The 27201-nt window shown below is 40.4% G+C and overlaps 1 protein-coding gene across 2 annotated transcripts in view; it reads left to right on the forward strand.

Annotated features, from left to right (window-relative positions):
- TENM1 (teneurin transmembrane protein 1) overlaps window positions 1-27201 on the forward strand; it is a 493379-nt gene that overhangs the window by 202820 nt on the left and 263358 nt on the right. The window lies entirely within an intron of this gene.

Below are 27201 nucleotides of genomic sequence, written 5' to 3' on the forward strand. Positions count from 1 at the left end.
ATGAGAGAGAGGGTGGAGCAAAAGAGGAGAGAGAGTGGGGGGGGGGTAGGTGGGGGATGAAGTGAGAAGGGGAGAGAGAATGGAGAGATGGAGGCAGGAGGGGGTGCAAAAGGTGGTGGGGAAGACAGGGATTTTGTTTGTGTGCAAAAGTTTCACTTACCAATTATGCCTCCCTCGTCTCAGGCTGGTTCCCCTTTGGGTGACTTACGCAGCTATAGCAGCCATTGTTTCATATCTCCTGCCCAGCTTCTCACAAAACCCCCATCACAGCTCATTGCATGTATTTAGTCACATTCGGCGACCCATCACATTTGGCTACGGAAGTGAGGTCCCACTAAGAAATTGACGTCAGGCTTTCTTGTGTTTTTTTATGCAGTTATGAGTGTTTAAATAGACCATTTACTTTTGTTTTTACAAGTTTCAAATTAGTGATCATGAGTGCTTTATTTTTGAAAAACTGAGATTTTCTGTGATGCAGTTATGCCGAAAATATATAAAAACTTAAGGCACATGCTTTGCTGTTCTTATATATATGTTACTTACTATATGTTTAAATGAGCCTGTCATTGCTCATTCATAGATAACACATAATCTATTTCCATTTATTGTTTTTGTCCGACCTTTTTATGAATAGACAACAGTAGTCCCTTTAATTGTTTATTTTTCACTTTTTTTGTTTAATTTAATTGGAAATCGAACAAGTAAGTAATACATTTAAAAAAATTGTGTTTCATGTATTTACTTTGCTTGCAGTGCATAGTGAAATCTAATAAAAGGGAGTTTGGTTTAAAAGTCATGTGCTTAAAACCTTTTTAATGAGCACCCTTTTTAGCTTTACAAAATGTGAGAAACGGTACAGAACCTTTGTTTAAACAATTAAAGACCGGAAGGATTTACCCCCTTAATAACCTGACCATTTTTTGCAAAATGGCACTTTAGCTCACAATTGCACGTGCAACGCTGTACCCAAACAATATTGACATCTTTTTTTTTCGCACAAATAGAGCTTTCTTTTGGTGGTATTTGATTACCTCTGCATTTTTTTGCACTATAAACAAAAAAAAAACGTAAATTTTGAAAAAATATATATTTTTCACGTTTTGCTATAATAGATATAAAATAGATATAAAAAATGTAATTAAAACAAATTTCTTCATCAGTTTAGGTAGATATATATTCTTCTACATATTTTTGGTAAAAAAAAAAATCGAAATATGTGTATATTGATTGATTGGTGCAAAAGTTATAGCGTCTTCAAAATAAGGGATAGATTTATGGCATTTTTATTATTATTATTTTTTTACTAGTAATGGCGGTGATCAGTGATTTTTAGCGGGACTTCAACATTGGCAGCGGACAGATCGGACACTTTTGACACTTTTTTGGAACCATTGACATTTATACAGCGATCAGAGCTAAAAATAGCCACTGATTACTGTATAATGTCACTGGCAGGGAAGGGGTTAACACTAGGGGGCGATCAAGGGGTTAAATGTGTTCCCTCATGTGTATTCTAACTGTGGGGGGATGGTGCTGCCTGGAGGAGGAGACCAATCGCTGTTCCTAATCACTAAGAGCATCAGATCTGTCTCTCCTCTCCTGACAGAACGGAGATATGTCTGTTTACATTGAAAGATTTCCATTCTGTCTCTGTCAGGAGCAATCGCAGGTGGCAGGCGGGTATCGTGACCGTCGGCCACATGCATAGGCTCCGGCATTTCACCGCAGGTGCGCGCCCCCTAGAGCTATTAAAGCAGCCGATGTATCATGACAGCGTTTCACCCAGGGGAGCCAACCTGCCGCAGTATAACTGCAATGGCTGGTCCTTAAGTGGTATATGGTGGCTGTGTGCCCATTTAGTGGATTTTTTTTCTGATGTTCTATATCTTTAAAGTGTATCAGACAGATTGGAAATTTCAGCTGCAAAGGGTCATAACCTACTGGGAAGATTTTCACTCACTTCCTGTCCAGGTGAAGAGTGAGATAATCTGCTCAATGGGGACACACAGTTTTATCAGAAGCTGGGCTTTAATCATATTCCACTGCAGTTTAACAACCACAATTTCTTGTAGGCAATGACACAAGCAACATTTTGTAATTAATATGTGTAATAAGCTGTAGTAAGCTGTGTGATTATCCCATATTATGATGCTCAGTTTTATAGCTGCTGATCTGCAGACAGAAGAGCAAAGTACTGTAAAACCTTCTATTGCGAGCATAATTTGTTTCGGAAGCATGCTTGTAATCCAAAGCACTTGTATATCAGAGCAAACTTTCCCATAGGAAATAATGGAAACTCAAATGATTTGTTCCACAACCATTTATTTATAAGTCCTTCAGTTTAGGTTGTGTTACCATAAAATGTCCATCCACAAATGGCAGCCTCCCCTAGGGGATCAAAAGCAAAATCCAGGAGCTACAGAGTATAAAAGAGAAGAGAGGCGCCTCTAAGTGTAGCAATATGGTTACATTTAATGAAGGTACAACATTTAGCAACTCACATGGTTGATGATTACAAGAGACACAACTAAGTATGTAGAGATCCGGGGTAAAGCGAACCACATAGACCGTCCTCCTCACCGTAGGCTTTCACCGATGTCAGTCTGCAATTGTGACCGGGAAGACTACCCTGCAGTAGAGCAATCTGAAAGCGAGGCTTGAACCGCTCATGGAAGGGACAACATCAATGGTGGTGCAGAGGATGGTCTATTTGGACAGTTTTACCCTGGATCCCTGCATACTTAGTTGTGCCTCTTTTGATCTTCAACCATGTCAGTGTCTAAATGTTGTAACTTCATTAAATGTAACCATATTGCTACACTTAGAGGCGCCTCTCTTCTATTTTATACTCAGCTGTGACATGACTCTACTCTTATATCAAGACGTCGCTTGTATATCAAGTCAAAATTTATTTAAAAATGTTGCTTGTCTTGCAAAACGCTCTCAAACCAAGGTTTTACTGTACTGAACAAGTTAGATAGGCACAAGTGTAGTTGGTAATCAAACTGGTGTGAAGGCAAACATTGTGAAGCTAGAACTGTAACACATGCATAGGGCAGAGAAAGATATGGTGCAGGACAAGGAACACAGGAATCAAAAAGAGAAGACAGATTAATAACCAAAAAACAACACAAATTGCAAACCAAAATGTGGCAACCTAATAAAGTTCATGTAAAGCCGAAATGTTTTTCTTTTCATTTTAGTCTTTGTCCAGCTGGAGAGAGTTATTTTCACTTATCCTGCAAACACAATAGGAAACAAGAGATATCTCCAAAGTGAACATAATTACCCTCTTATGCCACGTACACACGACCAATTTTTCCGTCGGAAAAACCTTGGATGTTTTTTCCGACGGAATTCTACTCAAGCTTGGCTTGCATACACACGGTCACACAAAAGTTCTCTGAACTTTCGACCGTCAAGAACGCGGTGACGTACAACACTACGACGAACTGAGAAAATTAAGTTCAATGCTTCCGAGCATGGGTCAAATTGTTTCCGAGCATGTGTCGGAATTTTGCACATCGGAATTGCTACAGACAAACGGATTTTCCAATAGGAATTTTTTTTCCATCTGAAAATTTGAGAACCAGCTCTCAATCTTTTGTTGGTGGAAATTCCGACAGCAAAGGTCCGATGGAGCATACACACGGTCGGAATTTCCGTTCAAAAGCTCACATCAGTATTTTGCTGTCAGAATTTCCGATCGTGTGTACGGGGAATAAGAGAGTTGGTATAAGAATAGGTACCCCATTGGCAGTTGTTCCCTTACCTATTGCTCTGATGACAATTCAAAAATGCTTCTGTCTCAGTGACAATGGTTACCAAAACAAATATAAAATATAAGTGCGCCACTGTATTGTCATATATCCATAAATTACATTTATTAACAAACAACAAAAGTGAACAATTCTAAATCAAAATCAGTCTAAGCTTATCCAGTCCACAGTGAAAAAAAAAAAGTCCAACAACACAGCTGGTGAAGTGTGAAATAAAAAAGGATGCTTCAGCAAAGTGCCTTCCTCACATAAACACATGCCTCTTACCAGAAGGATTGGTTCTCAGAACATAGAGATCAAACTCACTCCTACAGGTTCCAGCCACCAGAGGTTTTTCACTCATCAGCTCCTTTAAAGTGTTTGTAAAGGCAGAAGTTTTTTTATCTTAATGCATTCTATGCATTAAGATAAAAAAAAACATTCTGTGTGCAGCAGCTCCCCTAGCACTTGTCTGAGCCCCATCTCTATCCAGTGATGTGCACCAGTGCCTCGGTAGACTGGGACTCTCCCCCCTGATTGGCTGAGACATTGTCTCCCACTGCTTTCAATCAAAGCCAGTTAGCTATTAAGGAGAGAGAGGGGATGGGGCCAAACCACGGATCAATGTCTGAATTGACACACAGTGTGACAGCTGTTTGCTGTTGGGGCACTCGACAGGAGGGAGGGACCAGGGAAGAGGGAACCGAGAGGAGGAGGATCTGGGCTGCTCCATGCAAAACTACTGCACAGAGCAGGTAAGTATACATGTTTGTTGTTTTCCTACAACAAAAAAAATAGACTTTACAATCACTAAAAAAAATCATGTAAGTGCAACGATACTTTTAAATAAATGTTTTTTTATTGTACTGAACCATGAAGCCTCTTTCTTCTATTACCCTCCATATGTGATAGAATCTACAGTGGCATGCTTTATATGGATCCAGTGGACACACAAGACATATTGTAATAAGTGAAGTAAACACAAAGGGATCATCCTTTAAGGAGCTGATGAGTGAAAAACCTCTGGTGGCTGGAACCTGTAGGAGCAAGTTTGATCTCTATAATCTGAGATCCAATCCTTCTGGTAAGAGGCGTATGCTTATGTTGGGAATTCACTTTGCTGAAGCACTCTTATGTGAATCACTTGTCACCAACTGAGCACAAATTGTTGGACTCTATTTTCTTTTCTTTTTTCACTATGGACTGGATAAGCTTAGATAGATTTTTACCTTGAATTTTTCACTTTTATTATTTGATAATTAATGTAATTTATATATACTGTATATATATATATATATATATATATATATATATATATATATATATATATATATATATATATATATATATATGACAATAAGGTTTGGCACTTATATTTTATATATGTGCAGTTAGTCGTGTATTCAGACTTACATAAGTAGCAGCACCGTTCATATCACACTTCATTTATTTTGTTACACATAGTTTGGGTAAGCGCAGAATATTTATATATATATATATATATATATATATATATATATATATATATATATATATATATATTGTACCAAAACAAATAGGAAGATGAATTTCCCAAACAGGGACACAAACAGCAAATAACTCTTTTGCTGTCACTGATATAAGGTAAACCTCTGCAGCAACACAGGCTGTTAAACACACTCCCGGGTGATATAGAAGTGTGTTTACATCTGTCAAGCTGACTTTCTGTTGGAAGTGATTCAGGCAGTTGAAAAGTCACTTCCACACACCAACATCTAACTACCCCTGCTATGTATGGTACTCTGCTGTCACCCTTGTGTGCTTATGGGGTCAGCAAATAGCATGGAGGAAAATCAGCCATCCTTTTATTAGTCTCCCCTTCAGTGCATGGACCAAGAAGAGTCAAGCCTTTCATTACTTCTAGGTTATCTGCTCACCGAGTGAGAGCAATAATTTTAAGGCCTTCATTCGTGTATAACTCTAAACTGATAGCTTGCCATAGTGTTGCCTATGAACAATTTTGAGTACTGAAGTTTGTCACAATTTCACAGGCATGCACAGTTTAAAGACTTGACAAGTTCTGTTAACTTCAGGCAAACAATAATTGAATAAAAGATTGTGTTTGTGTGTGCTAAATGTAACTTTAATGTATTTCTTATAGAAACGACATGGAGTCATAAATACTGTATTTGCTGGCGTATAAGGCTACCTTTTACGCTTAAAAAAAATGGCCAAAAAGCAGGGGTCGTCTTATACGCTGGGTCAGCTGCTTGGATGCCTGCTGGATGTGCGGTAATACTGTATGTAGCTTCGGCTACATACAGTATATACCGCTTAGCCAATCCCAGTGAGCGATGTATTCAAATGAAAACAGAGCCTGCTCAGATTGGAGTAACAACCTCTGCCAATCCGAGCAGGCTACATACAGTAGCCTACTCGGATTGGCTTTGAGAGTCAGAGAGGAGTGGGCTGATGATGTTACAGCCTCTGCCAATCCAAGGAGGCTTTGTATTCATTAATAGAATACATCGCTCGTCGTGATTGGCTCCAGATCCAGCAAAAAGGAAGAAGAATATGGCTCCAGCTCCAGAAGGAATGAAGAAGAATATGGCTTCAGAAGGAAGAAATATGAAGCGTCGGAAGCCTCGGAAGGGGAGTCGTCTTATACGGTGAGTACAGGCAAAAAATCGTAAAAAAAATTCAAATTAGGGGGTCGTCTTATACGCCCGGTCGCCTTATACACCGGCAAATATGGTATGTCTGCTACTATCGTGTGACAAAAAAAAAAAACTACCACCATTGTATTTTCCAGGGTCTCTTTTTTCAAAAAATATTTTTAGTTATAGGGGTTCTCTCAGGCCTAAAATGTTAAAATGGTGGCACTAGGTATTTAAAGCGGATGTGCCAGTATAAAAAAATATTAAAAGCCAGCAGGTACAAATACTGCAGCTGCTGACTTTTAATATTAGGACACTTACCTGTCCTGGAGTCCAGCGCCGTCAGCAGCAGAGGACGAGCGATCACTCGTCTCTCTGCTGCTCCCCCCGCCATCCTCAGTGAGGGAACCAGGAAGTGAAGCGCTCCGGCTTCACTACCCGGTTCCCTACGGCGCATGCGCAAGTCACGCTGAGCCCGCCGATTGGCTCACACGCTGTGTGCTGGGAGCCGAGTGTTCCCAGCACACAACGGGAGACAGACAGGAAGTCAGAAAAACCCGTCTTTTGCCCGTAGCGTGTGGCCGGAAGTGGGTGCAAATACCTGTCTTTAGGTATCTGCACCCCCCTGAAAGGTGTCAAATGTGACACCGGAGGGGGGGCGGGTGCCGATCAGCGTGAGTTCCACTTTAGGGTGGAGCTCCGCTTTAAGTTATGGAGTAGATTTTCAATAGGATGCATTTAAAAAAAATATGGCACTGACAGTGAAAGAGTTCAACTTCACAAAGGGTTTAACCTTCCTTTTACTTAAAAAAAAAATCTGTTACCATAGGCGTGTGCAGCCTGTTGCATTAGGGTGTACACCCCAAAGCTCAAACACACACACACACATTATATATATATATATATACATATACACACACACACACACACACACACACACACACACACACACTATATTGTTAAAAGTATTGGGACGTCTGCCTTTACGCACACATGAACTTTAATGGCATGCCAGTCTTAGTCCGTTGGGTTCAATATTGAGTTGGCCCACCCTTTGCAGATATAACAGCTTCAACTCTTCAGGGAAGGCTGTCCACAAGGTTTGGGAGTGTGTCTATGGGAATGTTTGACCAGAAGCGCATTTGTCAGGCACTGATGTGGACAAGAACCAATCCCCGCTCTAATTCATCTCAAAGGTGTTCTATCAGGTTGAGATCAGGAATCTGTGCAGGCCACTCAAGTTCCTCCACCCCAAACTTGCATTGATTGGTACTGATAGGTGGCACTGATCGGCACTGTTTGGTGGCACTGATTGGCGGCGCTGATTGGCACTGATAGGTGGCACTGATAGGAGACACTGTTAGGCACTGATAGGCAGCACTTATTGGCACTGATTGATGGAACTGATATGCAGCAATAATTGGCACTAATTAGCAGCACTGATTTGCACTAATAGGCAGCCCCGATGGGCATTAATAGATGGGACTGATGGGCATTTATTGACAGTGATAGGTGGCACTGATTGGCAGCACTGATTGACACTGATAGGCAGCACTGATTGGAACTAATTGGCAGCACGTATAGGCATCACTGGATGGAAGCACTGTTGGGCACTGATTGGCAACATTGTTGGGCACTGATGGGCGGGCAATGATAGGCAGAACTGATTGGCACTGATGGACACTGATGAGGAGGCACTGTTTGGCACTAATATGGCACTGATTGGCAGCACTCATGGACAGTGACAGGGGAAAGGGGGAGTTTCAGATGCAGCAGATAGTGAGGCTTGCAAAAAACGCTTATTGTGTGTGAAACTGTCAGGGAATATAACTGCTTGCAGTGAGAAAGACTAGCTGTCAAAACGCAGTGGCAATGTAAGGGGTGGGCGGGGCCAAGCAGCTATCGAACTCCAGCCAATGATTGTGCTGCTTAAGAAAAGGGAGGAGCCACATAAACATAGTGCCCCACCCAGACCCCATTCCATTGGCTGGTGTTTGATAGCTGTTCAGTCCCACCCACCCTTGACATCGCCACTGAGTTATGACAGTTTGTCTTTCTCCCTGCAAGCAGTTACATTACTTACCAGTTTCACAAACACTGAGCGACTCTTGCAAGCCTCACTATCTGCTGAATGTGAAATTGTTTCACAGGCAGCCCAGGCAACACACTCCTTGGATGTAGACTTTCACAGCAGCCCAGCGGGCAGTGGGAGGATACTGTGATAGTAGTGGGGTGCCAACGGGGAGGAAAGAGATGACAGCCAACCGCACAGACACCTCTCCTCCTAGTATTTCATTACCCTCAGTGCCAAAGATGGAGATCTCAGGATACAGCCATCAATCCGCTACACTAACAGGCACAGGGTGATTAGAGTGTGCCCAGGCACACCCGTCACACCCTGTGCGCACACCTATGGCCATTTCATATACTTTATTTTGCACAGGCATAGGCCTTGTACACACGACCGAGGATCTCGACGGGCGAAACACATCGTTTTGCTCGTCCAGTACCTTGTTAGGCTGCCGATGAACTCGACGAGCCAATTTTCTCCATTCCCGTTGAGGAAAAAGAGAACATGCTCTCTTTTTGGCTCGTTGACATCCTCGACAGTTTCCTCGTTGAAAAATTTACACCCGACCGGTTTCCTCGGTTTTTGCCGAGAAACTCGGTCGTGTGTATGAGGCCATAGCCCCAATGCACTGAGCATAATGTGTAATTATTTTATGTAATACAGTTGTGACCTATTAGGTTTTGTCCTGTGTCACATGATGATAAATACAGCTGTGCGTGCAAAAATTTATGATCAGGAAGCTTTCACTGCTGTGATCAATAATCTATGTAATACTTCATATTCCCATCGCACACATTCCTGGATACGCTCTTGGGTTTGGGTGCTCGTAGCAACAACCAGCTGGATACTGGTGCACGTTACAGTAAAAATATTTACCAGCACACCATGTAACGACGTAAATAGCGTCCAAACGGATGATTATTTGCATGTTCACAACACAAAGAGAGTGCAACATTTCAGAGCCACGCAGGGCCCCTTCATCAGACATGGCATGCCTGATGAAGGGGCCCTGCGTGGCTCTCTTTGTGTTGTGATCATGCAATAAATAATCCATTTGGACGCTATTTACGTTGTTCCATGGTGTGCTGGCAAATATTTTTACAATAATCTATGTAAGCACAGCATAAATTACATCCTTACATTAAAAATGTATAAACCACACAATTCAGCCTATCCACCAGTATGCTGTCACATGATCTATATAAGTTGCCCGTTATGAGACACATACTGCTAATTTTAGGAATCCCAGGTCCCCAGGTAAAGACTATGGGCCAGATTAAGAGAGAACTTACGCCAACGTACCTGTTGATATGCCGCGTAAGTTCTAGGATGCGCCGTCGTATCTATGCGCCGTATTCTTGTAATAAGATAGGCCCAAATTCTGTCTCCATCCGACCGATGTAAGTCTCCTACGCCGTCGTATCTTGGGTGCATATTTACGCTGGCCGCTAGGGGCGCTTCCATTGATTTACGCGTTGAATATGTAAATGACCTAGATACGTCGATTCACAAACGGACTTGCGCCCATCGCAGTAGGCTACGCCGTTTACGTAAGGCGTACGTCCGGCGTATAGTTATCCCTCATAAAGCAGGGGTAAGTCATGTTAGGGTATGGACGTCGGAACAGCCGTCGGATTTTACATCGTTTGCGTACGTCGTACGTGAATGGGGCTGGGCGTAGGTTACGTTCATGTCGTACGCATTGAGCCGTCGTTTCTTAGGGAGTATCTGCAACGTGATTCTGAGCATGCGCCGTTCGTTTGGCCATTCATTTACATGGGGTCACGATTAATTTAAATACAAAACGCCCACTACCTTGCAAATTTGAATTAGGCGGGCTTACGCCGGCCCATTTACGCTACGCCGCCGTAACTTAGGGAGCAAGTGCTTTGTGAATACTGCTCTTGCCTCTCAGAGTTACGTCGGCGTAGCGCATATGAGATGCGCTACGCCCGCTCAACGATACGCCAAGCTACCTGACTCTGGCCCAATATATTTACATTAAAGTGCTACTAAACCCACAACAGTCAAATCAGTCTGATTAACTGTGGAACATGAAGGGTTAATCCATCATTGTGTAAAAAAACTAGTTGATCCTGGCTTCTCTGATCCCCCCCTCCCTTCTTCCACTGTTCCCTGATCATTTCCTGATAACACAGAGTTTATGGTGTCAGGCTGCACATGCTCAGTTTGGTGTGTATTTCTATAGAGTTTTTTTTTCCTTGGAAGAGTGTATGTGATCAGCACTGTCCAGACAGAGGGTTTGAAATCTTGCAGTCTCATAGGACGCTCAGAAAACTCCTCCTACAAGCTTTAACCAGTGCTTGGCTGGACACTGATAGAAGTCACAAGACTGCTCTAACTGCTGATGATAAAACTTATTTAGCAGTTTATATTTACTAAAATAATTGCATTACATGTTCTGTGTACTGTGGGAGACCAGATATAGTGAAGGCAGGGTATTGGGTTTAGTAACACTTTAGCGCTAAAGTTTTATGCTGCCCACACAAATTATTTTTTCAGATTTTTTTTTTCTTTTTGCTATTCATTTGGCATTTCCCATCATGTATTTAAAAAAAATCTGTTTTACAAGACCTCACTATTTGCTGTTTTGTTCAACTCCAGTTAAATTTTACAAAATTGCATCAAAATCGTTAAGCAGTTTTACTTAAATGTTTTTTTTACATATCATACAGAACAAAATATCATATCATATAAAACAAAAGGCTTCATGTACACTGCTGCTGGTAAATGGAGAAGTTGGGTGTTTTTTCAGCTGCCCCTGAACTCTCCTCTGTACATGTACACAGGGGCCCAGATTCAGGTAGGGGCACGCACTGATACGGCGGCGCAGCGTATTGTTTTTACACTACGCCTCCGTAAATTACTGGAGCTACGCTGCATTCACAAAGCATTTGCTCTGGAATTTGCGGCGGCATTTCGTAAAAGGGGCCGGCGTAAGCGCGCGTAATTTAAATGATCCCGTAGGGGGCGTGGATCATTTAAATTAGGCGCGTTCCCGCACCGAACGTACTGCGCATGCTCCGTCGGGAAAATTTCCCGACGTGCATTGCGGTAAATGACGTCGCAAGGACGTCATTGGCTTCGACGTGAACGTAAATGGCGTCCAGCGCCATTCACAAACGAGTTACGCAAACAACGCAAATCTTGAAAATCGCGACGCGGGAACGACGTCCATACTTACCATTGGCTGCGCCTACTAATAGCAGGAGCAGCCTTACGGCGAAAACTACGTACGCAAACAACGTAAAAAACGAGCGCCGGCCGTGCATACGTTTGTGAATCGGCGTAAGTATGCAATTTGCATACTCTACGCTGACAACTACAGGTGCGCCACCTAGCGGCCAGGGTCAGAATGCACCCTAAGATACGACGGCATAAGAGACTTATGCCAGTTGTATCTGAGGCTACAGTCGGCGTATCTAGCTTTCTGAATACAGAAAGTAGATACACCGGGGCTACTTAGCAATTACGCTGCGTATCTATGGATATGCAGGCGTAATTGCTTTCTGAATCTACCCCAGGGTCGTTTATAGTTGTTTCTATGCAGTTGAGTTTAGAAGCATTTTTTGGAAAGCAAAAAAATCCATTCAGGATGGATGTTCAGAGGTATTTGAAAGGCCAAACGCCTGTAACGGCTTGTTTAGCTGTGTTTCATTTACAGGTGTTTTTAATGGACATACATTTGTAACTATTTGAAAAAAATATATAATTAAAAACGCTCCTATACGCAAATGCAGCAAAAAAGGGCTAAACGCGGCATTATACACTGCCTTCTGTGAACCGCTGTGGGTGCGGGTGACAATACATTGTTAATGACACCCCCAGATCGGTTCACAGATCGCAGTGCGGTTCACAGATCGCAATGCGATGTCTAAGATCACGCCTAGTCTGAAAGTCAGACCAAAGTAGTACAGGGATTACTTTGAAGTCGGCACGACTTGAAATCGCACATATATGAATAGTTATCATTGGAAATCATGGGAACGACTTGTCATGCGACTTTGCACTCCCAAGTCGCAGGACACGTTGCACAAGTGAGAAAGGCGCCTTAGCCCTTGTTCACACTGAGATGTGGGGATAAAGCCGTGAAAAAAGCTTAATTGAAAAATAAGGTATAAATAATCATGGTATGATTGGGTTAAGGAAACAATGAATCTGAAACGTAGGCATCATTTTCAGAAAAGGAAGCATTATCTTTTGTAAAATATATGATTCAGACAGATTTTTGTTCAGCTGATAGATGGCACATCATTACTAATCCTTACAATACAAGTTCCCTGTTCTTGTGTTCTGAGAAGTTAGCACAATGTTCTCTAGGATTGTTACAAAACAGCTAAGTTGTAATTAGCAGTTGGGAAAGTAAAACAGTGAGACTTTTGACAACCTGACAAGTTTGCATTAGTCTGTGTGAATAAATAAATGCACACTCAGCGAGTTACAATTCGATTGAGTTCCAGCTCATAAAAGCCTTTCAATACTCTTCCATTTCTGGGAATTTATTTTGTTTTAAAAGAGGACTAACACCTTACCAAGAACTGGACATACAGTATATAATTGAATATCCTGGACAATCCTAAAAGTATTGTGTTTTGTCCACCATATTATCTCTTTAAATAGTTACAGACCACCTGCCACAGTTGTACTGCGACAGGTTGGCTCCCCTGTGCAAATCACGGTCATTGTACGTCGGGCGCTTACACAGCGATTTGTGGGCACCTTCGTGCCCATTTACCAGCGGGGGAGCAAACCAGCAAGTCCGGGACACCCACGATTGCTCCAGAAACAGGCAGAACTGGGATCTGTCAGTGTAAAAAAACAGATCCCCATTCTGTCAGGGGAGGAGAGAGAAAGATTGTCTGTTCCTAGTGATTAGGAACAGCGATCTCTCTCCTCCTCCAGTCCGCCCAGCCCCCAAACAGATAGACACACCTCCCAGGGAACACACTTAACCCCTTGATCGCCCCTAGTGGTATCCCCTTCCTTGCCAGTGATCAGTAATCAGTAATCAGTGGCTATTTTTAGCTCTGATCGCTGCATAAATTTCAATGGTGCCAAAAAGTGTCAAAAGTGTCCGATCTGTCCGCTGCAATGTCGCACTCCCACTAAAAATTGCAAATCACCGCAATTACTAATAAAAAAAAAGCCATAAATCTTTCTCATAATTTGTGGACGCTATAACTTTTGCGCAACCCAATCAATATACGCTTATGGCGATTTCTTTTACCAAAATATGTAGAACAGGGGTGGCAAACCCAAATTCATCGGGGGCCGCATCAGCAGTATGGTTACCCTCAAAGGGCCGGGTGCGCTACGTATACAGTGCATGGGTCAGGATTGCGCTACGTATACAGTGCATGGGTCAAGATTGCGCTACGTGAAAATTGTACAGCAACGCTCAGAGTGATACTGAGATGTCTTTATAATATTCACACAGGGGGAGCCAAGCCCCAGTGGGAGGAGTGCTAGCCATGCTGATCAGAGAGCGATGACGTCACACATTGCCGGTGAGAAATCCCCCTGGCCACAACAGCGAAGGCAGTGTGAGCAGGGTACAGGAGGAGCTCCTCCCCAAAAGTGGGCCATGGGGACACCCAACAGCGAACGTTGGCGTGTGCTGCCCAGATGGATGGAGCCTACCCGCCGGGTGGTGCATAAAAAAGCTCCACAAACTGCCGCATGCCAGGGACATCTGGTGAACAGCACTGTAACCACAGCCAATGATAGTTGGTAGATGCCAAAAACCACAGCATGAATGGCAATGGGGATACATGACAGACATAACATAATAAAAAAAGATGACATGCAAAGACAAGATGATAATAATTGAAAATAAATGTATAAAATGTCAAACAAAAAAATGCAGTGGCAAAAAAAATTGGTTATTGGCTGAAACCAGAGAGGGGTCAGGAGGGGAGAAAGGGGAAATATATGTGGAAAAATAGGGATCAAGGAGATGCCGACTGAATACTCAAAGAATAATGTCAAGGATAAAAATTGTGAAAACAATCTATAGATTAAGTTCACATCTTCCTGATGTAAAGCCTGGAAAATAGGGCTTAAGGTTAAATGCCTCATTTTGCCCAGGTGGTGAGGTCGCCTGTAAGTAAAAAATCCACCCTAATTCACATTGCAGAAAACGTTTGTTGTAGTCACCTTCTCTTTGGTTTGGATAGATGCGATCCAATGCAAGAAATTGGGCCTTAGGGAGTGAGTCTGCATGAACAAGAGCCATATGTTGACGAATAGGTAGAGTTGGATCTCTGTTGTGTATACTAAGACGTGTCGGTAAATGCGTCTCCAAAACTCATTTACTGTTTTCCCAACATAGTAGCATCCACTCACAAGAGAGTAGATATACAATGCCAGGACTAAAGTGCCTCAAAGATGCGGCTAGCAGGACTTTTTTTTACCGTCCTGCCAGCGCACCGCTCCAGTGTGAAAGCCCTCGGGCTTTCACACTGGAGTGACAGTGGAGTGCCAGGAGGGGCACTTTACAGGTGCTATTTTTAGCACTATAGCTCCTGTAAAGTGCCTCAGTGTGAATGTAACCTGAGGCAGGTATATGCAAGTCATAAAGCGGTCAACTAAATGACAATTGCAACAGCACTAGAATGATCCCTGAAGAATTTCAAACTGATGTCGAAAGCATGTTGCACTTGCAGCCGAAAGCCCTCGACAAAGGCCCAAAGACATCTTACACACCACATTTGTAGCAATGTTTTTTTATGGATCTGAACATATGTACATTGTTGTCTATGGGACAATGCCCACAAATGCATAAAGCTCTATAATAAAAAAAAAACGTAAAAAAAAATGTATAAATTGCAGCACTAGCATTTATAAAAGGGGGAATTTGAAATTTAGGCATGCATACGCAAGGTCTCTGTGGATTATAACTTGGGTTTTTTACTCAAAATCTTTCTGCCATCTTTTGCCAGCGAGAGCCTGCATATAAGCATCAGTAAATTATTTTGTTTGTGTGCAAGGGGCCTAAGGCAAACTTTATGATATTGTAAATAAAACATTTAAAATGTGTCAAAAATGTTATAAACCAAATTCTGAAATAAGACATTATTTTTAAATTTACATTACAACATTTAAAATGGCAGAGCTGAACAATTTACTAGCTTCTTGGTTGTTTTTGTAAGCAGGGAGAAGCTTAATATAGCATTGCCCTGCACTCAATTATTTTATCATTTATCAGATCAATCACCATAGAAACGAAAAGAAGAATGCAACACTTGGCCTATGTAATCTGGCAGTTTTCATTTTCACTAACCTAGAAAAGGTCAGCTGTTCTCCGTGTTAAATGGCATACAACTGTTCTACCAGCAATTACACTTACAAGGATTTATACATAGGGAGATACATTAAATGTCCCTTACAGTTTTGCTCTTCCCCTCCCCCTTCCCCCTTGATTAAAAAGAAGAAAATAAATAACTGAAAAGAACTATAGCTTCTAGATTGTGCAGCAGCGGTATTGCTGGGCAGCTTAAAAATAGAAAGTGCATATACCTTCTGTGCTGTAAATATCACAGTTCATACTGCCAAACAGATAATATGTTTTACTAGGAAAAGACCATGGCATAGTGGTATTGTGCACTCCATCATCTGAATAGTCAGCCTGTGGGCAAAGCAAATCTTGAACTGTAGAGTTACATTCATATAGGCAGTCACCGGTGAGAACCTGCAGATTCCTGCCGGTGTTTTATCAGATTAGGCAACCCGTCAGATTTTGTAACGGAAGTGACGTTCCATCACGGCCATCTTGCTGCACCCTGCACTCGTCCACAGTAGACATGTGCGATTCAGTTAGTAACAAATGGATTTTCGTACGAATTTGTTAGTATTCGTACATTCGGATCAATTCGAACATTCAAATAGCTGAAAGTACTAAAATACGAAAATTACGGAATTACGAATAAGCAAAATAACGAACAAGCGTAAGTACGAACTTGCGATTGGACAAACTTACTAAAATACGAAACACGAAACAGCAAAAGAACGAAAATGACATCTATAACGAATAATTTGCATTCCATATTTTAAATCCTTTGTCTGTTCGTAATTTCGTATATTCGTATTTTCATTCGTATGTTCGTATTTTCATTTGTGTGTTTTGTAAATCCGTTTCTTTGTCTGTTAGTAAATTTGTGTACTCGTATCATTCTTTCGAATGGGCAATGGGCAGTGTAGTTAGTGGGTGATGTATCCTACTTAATATCTTAGCCAATCAGCTTATCTCTTTTGTGCTGAGTCACATTGGACAATATGGATTAGCCGCGTGTTGAAAATGAAACTAAAATACGAGATTGCGAATGACCGCGCCGCGATGTATTTACGAAAGTACAACATTACGAATCCATTCGAAGCACGGTAATAGACACGAATCAACGAAAACAGAACAATGTTACGAATCAACGGAAAAGGCAATCTCACATAAGTAAAAATCACAAAATTACGAATAGTGTACCAAAAAAATTAAAATGATTATCTAACAAAATTACGAATTTCGAATCAACGAAAATAAAACTGTTACGAAAACACGAACGGGTCCGAATAGGAAAACTTGCGTCTTACGAAATTACGAATCTTTACGAATCTACGGAAAGAGACAAAACAAAACAGAAAAAAATATTTTTTGTTGTTGTGCACTAGGGATGAGCCGAACACCCCACCGTTCGGTTTGCACCAGAACCTTCGAACGGACCGCCCGTTCGCGCGAACATTTAGAACACCATTGACGTCTATGGGACTCAAACGTTCGAATTCAAAAGTGCTCATTTTAAAGCCTACTATGCAAGTTATTGTCGTAAAACGTCTTTGAGAACCCGGGTCTTGCCCTAGGGAACATGTATCAATGGAAAAAAAGTTTTAAAAAATGTATTTTTTTCTGGAGCGGTGATTTTAATGATGCTTAAAGTGAAAAAAAAATGAAAAATTCCTTTAAATATCGTACCTGCTGGGTGTCTATAGTATGCCTGTGAAGTGGCAGGTGTTTAGAACTGTCCCTGCACAAAATTAGATTACTATAAGAAAAAAGTAATTTAAAACTGCTTGCGGCTTTAATGTAATGTCTGGTCCCTGCAATATGGATGAAAATCATTGAGAAAAATAGCACAGACACAGACAGTAGACACACCACGTAGCTTTAGGTGCACACTGCAGAGGACAAAGGCAGTACACACCACGTACCTTTAGGTGGACACTGCAGAGGACACAGGCAGTACACACCACATAGCTTTAGGTGCACACTGCAGAGGACACGGGCAGTACGCACACCACGTAGCTTTAGGTGCACACTGCAGAGGACACAGGCAGTACACACCATGTAGCTTTAGGTGCACACTGCAGAGGACACAGGCAGTACACACCACGTAGCTTTAGGTGCACACTGCAGAGGACACAGGCAGTACACGCACCACGTAGCTTTAGGTGCACACTGCAGAGGACACGGGCAGTACATACCACGTAGCTTTAGGTGCACACTGCAGAGGACACGGGCAGTACACACCACATAACTTTAGGTGCACACTGCAGAGGACACAGGCAGTACACACCACGTAGCTTTAGGTGCACACTGCAGAGGACACAGGCAGTACACACCACGTACCTTTAGGTGCACACTGCAGAGGATACAGGCGGTACACACCACGTAGCTTTAGGTGCACACTGCAGAGGACACAGGCAGTACACACTACGTACCTTTAGTTGCACACTGCAGAGGACACAGGCAGTACACACACCACGTAGCTTTAGGTGCACACTGCAGAGTACAAAGGCAGTACACACCACATAGCTTTAGGTCATGAATATCTTGAAGTAATGATTTATTTACTTTTCTATTTTCTGTTGAGTTTATATAATTTACTTATCTGTACATATATAGTGGACCATGAAGTTTTTTTTTTTCAAACCTGTTGTAAGTTGGATAACTTATTACAACATGTATAACACAAGATTTGTACTTGGATTATAATATTCATTCAATAAAATACTTTGACAAGGAAAGTGAAGAGATCCTTTGGTGGCTTGTAAGAGTAACTGTGCCTTGTAGCAGTTTGCCTGTTAACGTGTGCCTTATACAGTAAAAAGTAAATAAAAAAATCACAAACTTTTAAGCTGAATGAAATAAACATAACAAATGATCTTCAACAGTCATATACAAAGGATCTAGGAAAAGGAATAAATAAACTATATGGATTCCCTGATCTGCTGACTGTAGGTAAATATGTTACACTCTTCTTAGCTTGTGGCCAACTCTTATGGAATTTCCGACAACTAAACCGTGGATTTAAGAACTACATTTCCCAGTATGAATTGTGGCACGCCCAGTAATTCACACCTCCTTGAGGTCTCTAACACGTATAGAGCGTCCTGCCGCACAGATGTAGTTCCCAGGAAGGGGTGAGCATGTTACTGACCACCGCAGTAAACCCTCCTGTCACGGTGGTCAGTAAAATCAGACAAGCAGGACGTGAACAGAACAGAGAAGGAATAGAGCAACTTCTGAGCAAAAATGAATAATGAGGAAGTGAAAAGAGAAATGTCTGCAGGTAAAGGATGCTTATTATGAAAAAAATAAATTCCTTTACAACCCCTTTGAATGAATGAATGAATGAAAAACTTATAAAGCGCGGCGCATGCGAACTGAATCGCTTCTGGGCGCTAGTAACCTTTAACCTTTCAGAATGTAGTCAGTAAGCAATCTTGGCATGATTACATAAAACTCCTAAAAGCTAAACACAGAGAAGAGACAAAATCCAAAAAAGGACAAAGAATACAGATAAAAATAAGCCATTCTTAAGAGCATATGAAGTTAAAAAAAAAATGTAAAATCCAGAAAGACACATCAATTACAGTATTACCCTCAGGTAAATGTTACAATTAAGGGCCAGTTCACACCAGACGCAGTTCCGTACTGTTTTGTGCACATTTTTTCTGCACTAAAAATGTATGCACAGTGTTTTCCATGTATTCCAATTGCTCTAGTTGACTCTAGTTCGCACCATGCAGTCAGTTTCTGGTCAGTTTCTGCACCAGAAACTGACCGGAAACTGACTGCATGGTGTGAACTAAAGCCAACTAGAGCCATTGGATTACATGGAAAACACTGTGCATGCATTTTGTGCAGAAAAAAAGCACACGGAACTGAACGGAACTGCATCTGGTGTGAACTGACCCTAAAAAAGGTAACTCCCTAAATATACAAAATTTGTCTTCATCAAACATAACGAATTGGGAAATTATTTTTAATTGTTTTCTTATTGAATATATTTCTAAGTTAGTTTTTGTTTTGTCATAATAACAGCATAAATCAAGTAAATGAATGAAAGCAGTACACAATTCTGAATGCAGCTGCAAACGGGGACCAAAACATATACATTTAAGTAGCGTTTATTCTTTACCTGAGTTTCCATTTGCTGGATGAGCAATCATCAAAATGCTTATGGGAACCCACTAATTTTCATCGCTTTTGCACATTTCCTAAATACATATTGCCCCGTAAACATTGTACAAGAACTAACTGATCAATTTGATAACCATTTTTATTTTCTTACCACGTATTTTCTTGAAGGCCACCTTGCACATGTTAGTCTATTGTACTTCCATTTGTTTTAAATGACACACAAGCACGCTAAAGTAATGCACATACAATGCACATGCAATACAACACACCACAATGCATTGTAACACACTACAAAAGCATTTTGGTGCATTGTGTCAGCAAGAATATGTTTTTGGACCATTGTGGGGCATTCACATCCCATTTAAATAACTGGGCTGCCTTGACACAATGTACGCACAATTACAGTGTATGTTAGCACACTGTATCGGAAAGGTCTAGATGGACTCTACGTGATATTGCAGCTAAAGGTGAGTAAATAGCAGCTCTGCATACATAATAACCATTTTAGCAGTGGTTTTTAATAAAAAGTCACATGACACAAGAGGTACATTACATTTTACATTCCAGTACATTTTGTATGATATTAAATAAACCCACAGAGTCAAAGTACAGAAACTCTGATTCTTCTGCAGCATAACATATTTTTGCAAACAAACCTTTACCCCAAGGAGAATGAGTAATCCTTTTATGTAATATCAATTTCCATGGCTTTGCCATATGAAATGAAATATATGTCTTTTTGTTTACCATCAGCAGCTAGTTCTTTAAAGTTGTATTGATTAGGTTTTTGCTCAGTGAAAATTGAGTTTTGAACCACAGAGGAATGAACAGAAATTGCAATATTACATGTCTATCACATCTAAGGTAGTTGGAGTAAGTATGATTTCTCTGCTTCATTCCAAGGAACTGGAATACTATTTTCTAGACTGCTGGATATTAATATTAATTCATTTCAAGGTAGAATAAATAAGGATATAAAGGATATTAGATTGCAATGTGAAAGTACATTTGAAGCAACTGTTGCAGATGTATTAAAAAACACACAGGCAAATTTACTCTAATATATGATCTAAATAATAAATCAAAAACAATGTATTGCTTCCAAAGAATACTATATGTTTCTATGATCTCGTCTTACACTACACTCTCTAGAGATGTAGACCTCAGTGCATAATAGAAGTCAATACACATTCAATTTTTTTTTAATAAACATTTCTTTATTGGTTATTACAAAGCAACATACAGGATGGTCAGTTTAGTACACAGGTCAATATCCTTTCAAATATGATTATATTCACCATGTAGAAAGCATTTTAGTGCCACCTTCCCCTGCAGTAGTCAGAAGCACCCATTGACATTATAAACCTCATTATGTCTAAAGAGGTCATACAAACTTTTCCTAAAATCCAGATACATGGTGGTCTACTACAGCAGTAAGGATAGTCCAAATTTGGTAGTGTTCATCTTCCAGTTGGTCCATCTTGCAAACTCCCATCAAAGATAAGTGTTATCCTCTAAAGTATTCTCAGAGGAACCATGCTGAAAAAACATATAATACAGATCATTCAAACTAAAGTGTAATTTAAAAACAGATTCTAATTCTGACATTTACCTTTATTTAAATACTGCCCACATTATTCACCTAAATAAAACAAAAAGCTGAATACCATACCATCAACACAAAAGGGGTTATTTACTAAAGGCAAATCCACTTTGCACTAGAAGGGCATTGAAATTGCACTGAAAGTGCACTTGGAAGTGCAGTCGCTGTAGATCCAAGGGGGGCATGCAAGTAAAATAAAAACAACATTTTACCTTGCACATGATTGGATGATAAAATCAGCAGAGCTTCCCCTCATTTCAGATCGGCCCTTTAGATTTACAGCGACTGCACTTCCAAGTGCACTTTCAGTGTAATTTCAAGTGCACTTGCAATGCACTTGTAGTGCAAAGTGGATTTGCCTTTTCGTAAATAACCCCCAAAGAATCACAATACAGATTCCTACCATACAAGGGATCCCAAACATGTCATAGTTATGTCAGCTGTACACTGGCAAAGCCTGCTAGTCACTAGGAAGCAAAGAATGCCACTGAAAAGGGATTTTTTTATTCCATTTCTATTGACATATTTACAATTACAGAATCTTAAAGGATTGCTTTATATGTCTGTATGCACCCTTTGCTAGACTGTCAACATGATTATAATCACCAGGTTTATCAGGTACCAATAGGACATGAAAATATGTTAACAGCTTGATTTTACTTTACATATAGATTGCTAACAGAAGAACAGTTGAAAGAAAATTATAAGATCTTTATTTTTATATTTATGTATATTAAAACTGCAAATCAAAAATAAGCAAGCTAACTACTTTGTATCCCTTTCCAGTGATATGCTGATCAACTACTCTTGATCGCATGTGTTCAGAGAGCTTCTTTTTGCGATGCATGCTTCATATTAGCTGATGTTTCTTATGAACAGCTATCTTAAAATGCTTATAATAATACAGGAAAAAACTGAGCTAACCAAGGTATAACAGAGCCACAGTAGGGTTGTCCTCAGAGTATGGGGTTTCAGTGGCTTTTCCAAGTCCTTCCAAAGAAATGGTGGTAAGGAAAATCGAACAGAGACAGTCGGACCTGATACTGAGTGTCTGCATTTCCCTCTGAGGGTCCCTTTGTCGCAAAAAGCCTGTGTCCTCTCGTCGTGTCCCCCGCAGCCGCTGTCATCCAGGTGTAGCCAGGTACAGTCTCTCTGTGTAACTCTGCTGAGCTTGTCTGCTCAATTTCAATTGACTGAAATCGACACATGCGCAGTAGATCTTAAAATGATTGAGTGTCTTTTATAAATCAGTAGTTCTAAACAACACCTCTAAACTATTTTCATTAACTGGACTCCAGGTGTGCAAAATACTGCTTTTTTTCATTAAAGAAATTAGTCTAGGGGTTCACTTACTTTGGTGACATGCACACGGGCGTTTTCGAAGCTCTCCTTTTTCTTCCAGTACTGTGAATGTTTAACGGATGTGTTCAATAAAGACAAAATAAATTAGATGGGGGATATATATAGATCACATTTTATGGCAAATTACTGCAGAAAACCAGTCAATTCCAAGTGGTTCACATACTTTTTCTTGTCACTGTATATACTGTAAACAGAAGGATTTATGTATCACTAGTATTAGGGTCATGAATGAAATGTCTGCCAGATTTCCCTCTATATACATTATTCTTGGAATCCAAATTTCTAAAGCAAAATGTAATTAGATGACAGTACACATGAAATGCAGTCAGTGCATTTAGTTTGGCTTTGTGATTTAATGCTGAAAATATTACATGCGCATGAAGCATTAGCATGGGCTGAAATATTATAGCAGATCCTCTGGGGTTAATAATAATAATAATATTCTTTACTGACAGAACATATTTTTAAGTGCCAGGGGACTGGCAAGAGACTTTTCAAAGGAATGCATCTTAGAGAATAAGCACAGTGACATGAAACCATTTTCATAGAAAATGAATACGAAATATGTGGAAGATCTTGGAATAACTGGGAAGGCTCCAGAGAATCTTATACATATTACTTTTTTCTTTTATGCTAACTTTGATATTTGGATTGATCAAGCAGAGTCAAAAAGATGAATGGCTGTAGATAGCTCATTTTATGAAAAGTTTGAATTGTTTGAAAAGTTATAACTAGACAGGTATCATATACTAAAAGTATACAATATATCATATTGTTATCTGCTACAATCCAGCATTAAAGAGAATCAGTCACATCTGGGCTTACACAGGTATCAGAACATTCAGTTTTAAGTTATCATTTTGCTTTCTTACCTATGAAAAAGTAATTGTATTCCCTTACTTAACTTTATTAAGTCTTCATAGAGGATGATTTTTAGGATAAGAGTAATGCCCCGTACACACAATGGGAAATTCCGACAGCAGAAGTCTGATGTGAACTTTTGAACGGAAATTCCAACCATGTGTATGCTTCATTGGATTTTTGCTGTCGGAATTTCCGCCAACAAAAGATTGAGAACTGGTTCTCGAATTTTCCAACAGAAAAAATTCCTATTGGAAAATCTGATCGTCTGTAGCAATTCCAACGCACAAAATTCCGACACATTCTCAGAAGCATTGAATATAATTTTCTTGGCTCGTCGTAGTGTTGTACGTCACGTGTTCTTGACGGTTGAAAATTCAGAGAACTTTTGTGTGACCGTGTGTATGCAAGCCAAGCTTATGAGGAATTCCGTCGGAAAAACCATCCAAGGTTTTTCCGACGGAAAATCCGATCGTGTGTACGCAGCATAAGATGAAAAGCCTCCTGACTTCTGACAGTGTATGCCTTGATAAATGAATGCTCATACCATATGCTGTTTTCTAGCACGACTATGTTTATGTAATACTGTTATGTATGCTCAGGAGACAGCATAGTGTTATCAGCATTGGCTCAGTATTTAGTCTTGATTCACTATTTTGGCAGATTTTCACATTTTTTTATTTCAGTGAAACACGATTCGGTTTACTCTTCCCTACATGATAATAGTATAAGCAATGTTATTTGTGTGCGTGAAAGGTGCAAATATTGGTGCTTCTATATTGCAATGCTCTAAGGCTTTGGTGTCCGTTTATGAAGCAGTGAAATATATTCACTGCTTCATTCGCTGGCATTCACAGTGGAGATCTTTCTCCTCTGTGTGCCTGTTTATGAAGCTTTGTAGATCGCTTCACCTTTGGAGGAGTGAAGCAATCTACAAACACTTCCAACACTAGAGAACGGCACCTGATACTGGAATCTCATGAGACATCACAAGATTACTGTACCAGAACTTCACAGAAACACTGAGGTGTCAGTTTATTAAGCAGTGATAAATTATCACTGCTCAATACACATACAGACGGCGTGATTAATGTTAATAAAATAACAAGTCCCCCTTCATAATATATATACATATATATATATACACACACATTATAATATATATATATATATATATACACACACAAACCTATGACAGGGCGACATGGTTACAGTCTTGGGGGGTCTGAACAAGGTAGAAGGAAGTTAAAAATCTTCCCCCTTCCCCCCAGATTCTCTCTTCACTCCCCGATTCTCCACCTCTGAGCTGGCGAATTGGGGTGTGTGAACTCTGACTCAGATTGCCAGTGAAGGGCTGGGATCGCAGCTTCATAAACTGGCTGTTACTGTGTCATTCAATGAGAATTCTCACTGTGCGGAGATCATCAGCGGGAGAACATGTTCAAACACTTCTCCCCCGATTATCTCTGTTTCATAAATTGTTTATGGACTGTGATCAGCAGCAGTGATCAGCAGCAGTGATCAGCAGTGACCTTGGGATCACCGCTGATCACTGCTTCATAAATGGACACCCATATATGCACAGGGACTGTATATGTGCCTTGCAGTGCGCTGAATGGCACCCCAATGCACATAATCAGTCAATAAAATTGAATCTGCACTATAGTGTACCAAAAAGCACAGGACAGTATGGAAAGCACCTGCAAGTCCCCTTCTTGGTTTCCCTGACATTGCTACAGTAATTCAGCCATTTTTGACAAACTTGAAAATCTTTATGTTGAGGAAGTTTCTCAAGAGCAGTTTGTGCACTTATTCCATTAAAGAACCAAGTTATTTCACAGTTACACAGCAAAGGTGCTTCAAGGCCAAATCTTAATAATAAAATGTTTCCTTTTTTCCGAGAGAAGTGGGAATCACAAGGGATGTTGTTGTGGAAAATTCTGCATGACTGTTGAGTACAAGAGGAATCTTTTAACAATCAATAGTACTGCCAGAAACGAATTTCCATGTCTGTATTTAGATGAAACAAATCCTACGGTGAATGTTGATATAACCAATGGTGGGGGTTTCTCTGGGCAATTGCACCTGAAAGAGATCCTATTTATCAGTTGTTGACAAGATCTTTATTGTCAAATGTATATTTAAATGGTAGAAAACCTCATGGGAACATCAAGAACAAGCAAGAAAAATTTACTTCACAAGTTACATAATGTTCTGAAGACAGAACTTGCAGCAGGTAACGGCTAAACTAAACAAGCTCTCCATCCTTTATGTCCCTTAGCAAGACCTAGTTTTTCATCCAAAGAAGAAATGTTTCAAACATGCCCGTCTTCTGGGGTCAGCCTTGTCTAGGATTCTCAGAATGAATTATAAAAGGGAAGTTGCATTGAATAGAAGCTTTCAAAAGTCTGCTAGAGCAAATGAGAAATGACACTGTGGTTTTAGGAGTTGTAAATTGCCCAGCTGCTAACAGTTTGTTTTCATTTCCTCTCGCTTTGTCTGAACAAACTGTAATGCGATTGTTATTGATGGGAATTTTAAATTAAACTTTTAACTCCTGCATGGTAAGTGTAGAGAAGGCTTCTTCGTTAGAAATGTAGAATATAAACTATGCAAGCCACATTGAATATAACAGGGGTGTTCAAAATTAAGGCTCAAAACATCACTGCGGCATTATAATTTTTTTTTTGCTTTGTTTGTGTGAATGGAATACAGTACCTGTATATTTTTTTTTTTAGTGAGTAAAAAGAAAATACATCTAATGCCTTGTACACACGATCGTAATTTCTAACGGGATAAACTCTATCGGAATTCCGTTCAAGCTGTCTTGCATACACACTGTCACACCAAATTCCGACCCTCAAGATTGTGGTGACATACAACACTACGACGAGCCGAGAAAAATGAAGTTCAATGCTTCCGAGCATGCGTCGACTTGATTCTGAGCATGCATGTCTTTTTTTTCATTCCATACAGACGAACGGAATTTCTGATTTCCATCGGAAAAAAAAGAGAACATGCTCTTTTTCTAAGTTCGCCGGAATTTACAAAGGAAAAACTCCAGTGGGGCACACACACAGTCGGAATATCTGATGAAAAAATTCCGTCTGACTTTTTTCATCGGAAATTCCGATCGTGTGTACGCAGGATAAATGCAATTTTAGTCCTTAGAAAGAGATTATAGGAATTATCATTCTCTAGATCAGCTACATTTTTGCTTCCCCTTTCTTTTTGTAGAGGTGTAATGGCAGAGCTTAGTATATCATTCAATCCACCTCTTGGACTTTTTATAAATGTTATGTATGTTTCAGCTGTCCTTGGATTCTTGGCAGGCTGCATTATTGGAACACAAGAAAATGGTGCAGCAAGCTTGGCCAAACTTTAAAATGGTAAAAGGTAAAAACAACATTCTCCGCTGTAGGATCCCCTCCAACTCGACCCTTACCCTTACCTGAGCATGATTCAAATCATTGGTG

The sequence above is a fragment of the Rana temporaria genome, chromosome 9 (assembly GCF_905171775.1).
Source record: "Rana temporaria chromosome 9, aRanTem1.1, whole genome shotgun sequence".
Classification (NCBI taxonomy): Eukaryota; Metazoa; Chordata; class Amphibia; order Anura; family Ranidae; genus Rana; species Rana temporaria.